Below are 3,780 nucleotides of genomic sequence, written 5' to 3'. Positions count from 1 at the left end.
CTGGAAGGGAGAACTGTGCCTTGAGCATTTCAGAACAGACTTGTAACTTGTTCACTTCCCAATAAACTCCATAACTGTGAGTATGGTGTCTACATTCTGCATGACCATTGCAATGAAATATTGAACTCAGAGAGTAAAGTGTGATAGATTGTTTGGTGCTTTTTTGTTTGTTTGTTTGTTTGTTTAACAGGTCTTTCTTTGTCTGACAGTGTTATTTATAAAAGGCCTTTAATCATCAGTGTTTGTTTAAAGTCTTTGTAGCTTAAGAAAACACATTTGGACAATCGATAGCATTATCTGCTAGCAGTTTCTCTAGCTCTATTCTGCAGCTTCAGGTAAGGTACATATGCTTCCTCAACTCAGGATAAACTCTTACACTTCCATATGTAATTTCATCTCCTAGAACTTCTGATCAACAAGTCTAATTCAAGAATCTGAAACATAAGGATACAGACCCAAGTAAATTTTCACAAGGACACAGGGAATTTTTTCAACGTAAGTACTATGAACCTATAGTAGAACCTAAAGTAGATAAAATATTCATTAATATTTTATATTATATAATATATGCTATATTATATTATATAACATATACTAGATAACAAGGCAAAAATGATGCAGTAGAAAGAGTATCAGACCTCTAACCAGTGGTCCTATTTTTAATTTGCTATTAATTTGCTGCTGACTGCAACTTATCAAACTCTCTAAGCTGAAATTTCCTCACCTGTAAAATTAAAATATTAACATCTATTTCACAGAGTAGTAATAATAACCTAGAAATATATTGAGTCTGGAGAATCCTTTTTACATTGTAGTTATTCTTTAAATTATATTGAATTATGTGGAGTCCTGGTGTGGTGTTGCAGGATAATGCACTGGACCGAAAGGTGAGTTTGATCCATGAGGTCAGTAGTACAAACTCATCAACCTCTCCTTGGAAACCCTATACATGGTCGCTGTGAGTCAGAACTGACTCAATGGCACTTAATAACAATATGAAAACATAAAAATTACTTAAAAACTGATCAAGAAGCTTCTGATATTGATAAATCTAATTCTCTCAATACAATAAAAATGAGCAAAGTATAAAAAAGGAACCAAGGAGAAAGGAGCCAAGAGAGAGACATTTCAAAAAGCCACTACCTAACTACATAGACTTGGGTAAGTTGCTTAACTTCTCTGGGTAAGTTGCTTAACCTCTCCTTGGAAACCCTTTACATGGTCGCTGTGAGTCAGAATTGACTCAATGGCACTTAATAACAACAATATGAAAACATAAAAATTACTTAAAAACTGATCAAGAAGCTTCTGATATTGTTAAATCTAATTCTCTCAATACAATAAAAATGAGCAAAGTGTAAAAAAGGAACCAAGGAGAAAGGAGCCAAGAGAGAGACATTTCAAAAAGCCACTACCTAACTATATAGACTTGGGCAAGTTGCTTAACTTCTCTGGGTCAGTCTTTTATCATATAAAAAATGGGAGAAATGAAATGGAGAATTTTAAGACAACTTATTGGAAACTGTTATCTGTCATTGAGTCAATCCCCCACTTATGATAACCCCATTCACAAGGACATAAAATGGTGCCCCATCCTTGGCCATCCCTGTGACTGGAAATGAATCAGATCATTGTTTGGAAGTTGATCTCCAGGTATTATTCTGAGTCCAATTTTACCTGGAAGCCATGCTGAAGCCTGTTCAATATTACAGAACATATACACCTCCACTAACAGACAGGTAATGACTGAGCATGAAGCTCTTTAGAAATTGAACCAAGTTCTTCTTATGGAAGATGAGGACTCCATCAAAGGATCTCAAGTGCCCTCTGGTATGATAAAATAAACAAAACAAAACAAATTCCCCCAAAACCCATCAAGTCTATTCCAACTCAAAGCTACCATGTATGGGGTTTCTGAGGTTATAAATCTTTATAAGAGCAGAAAGCCTCATCTTCTCCCAGAGAGCAGTAGTGGGTTTGAAAAGACCATGCAGTTAGCAGTCCAGTGTTTATCCTGCAGTACCACATAAGTTATCATTGTTGTTGTTCTTAGGTGCCATTGAGTCAGTACTGACTCATAGCGACCTTATGCACAACAGAACGAAACACTGCCCGATCCTGGGCCAACCTCACTACTTTTGCCACACTTGAGTCCATCGATGCTGCCATTTGGCCAGTCCATCTCATTGGGGGTTTTCCTATTTTTCTGTGACCCTCCACCTTACTAAACATGATATCCTTCTCCAGCGACTGGTCCCTCCTGACAATATGTCTGAAGTATGAGAGACTAAGTTTGGCCATCTTGGCCTCTAAGGATCACTCTGGCTGCACTTCTTCCAACACAGATCTGTTGGTTCTTTAGACAGCCCATGGCACTTTCAATATTCTCCTCCAACACCATAACTCAAAAGCATCATTTCTTCTACGGTCTTCCTTATTCACTGTCCAGCTTTCACATGCGTATGAGGTTATTGAAAACACCATGGCTTGGGTCTGTCAGTTTGTCATATTGTGGTGGCTTGTGAGTTGCTGTGATTCTGAAAGCTATGCCACCAGTATTTTAAATACCAGCAGGGTCACCCATGGTGGACAGGTTTCAGATGAACTTCCAAACGAAGACAGACTAGAAAGAAGGAATGACGAACTACTTCCGAATATTTAGTCACTGAAAACCTTATGAATAGCAGAGAAACACATAAACTATACTTGTGGTTAAATGAAGAAGGAAGGCATTTGAAAACAAAGGAAAAATAATTTTACCTACTGTATTAAGAGAATGATGCATGCTTATTCTGCGTTCTTTTTATACAGAATGACAAACATGAGAAGGTCCTTTTTTATCTGTTTTGGTAAGTAGACAGCCAGTGCAAAAGAAATGACTTTCTTCATAGTTTAATGCAATTGAAATGAGGGTGCTAGCCAACTCTTGAAACCTATGGAGCTTTAAAATCATTTAGATTATGAAGATCCTAGTGAGACTATAAAACTCTGAAATTTTTAAATAATAAAATCACCAAAGTATCTTTAGTTTTGCTGGTAATGACAAATATGACCTTTAATATAAGATATTAAGTATTCATCTGAAATCATAATAAATATTCATAGTGAACCATAAACTACCTGATATAGCAAATGATCATCTGTATTACCATTTATGTACTACTGTCAGACCTGATAGGCTAATGCTCATAATATATTAATATGTCACAAGTAAATGTCCAATTCCACATTATTTCCATAGTAATAGCAATGGATGTTGCCAGGGCATGGTGAAGTATAAATTATCTCTGATTTCTAACATAATGCTCTTGCAATAAAATGCCCATGGCAAAGAAAGTCATTAGTATGCATTATAGAACAGTCTTGTCACCCTAACACATACACACATACAATTAGAATAATTGGTATTATGGGAAAAAAAGAAATAATTAAGCATTAAAGTTGACAGTCCTTTGATTTATAGCAAGCACAGCGGGGAAGAATGGGAGGAGTCTTATAATCAGATGCATAAGGGAAGCTTAGCTTTTTTATAGTAAGCTAAATACTCTTCTTTTATAAGGGAGCATAGTTTAAAGTCGGGTTAGTTAGGGAAACAGAAACACAAAGGTATTAGAAAACAGATTTTTTCATAAGAAGTCATTGCTTGTAACATATGAATATGTGACTAATACAAGTGGAAGGCCTCATTAATTTTATTTTACTGTTAATCACCAGATGTTTTGAGCCATATGGAGTGAAATTTAATTTAATGCTTTCAGGGCTGTGAACGTGAGTATGTGT

The sequence above is a fragment of the Chrysochloris asiatica genome, unplaced genomic scaffold (genome assembly GCF_000296735.1).
Source record: "Chrysochloris asiatica unplaced genomic scaffold, ChrAsi1.0 scaffold00109, whole genome shotgun sequence".
Classification (NCBI taxonomy): Eukaryota; Metazoa; Chordata; class Mammalia; order Afrosoricida; family Chrysochloridae; genus Chrysochloris; species Chrysochloris asiatica.
Note: the sequence above shows the minus strand (reverse complement) of the source record.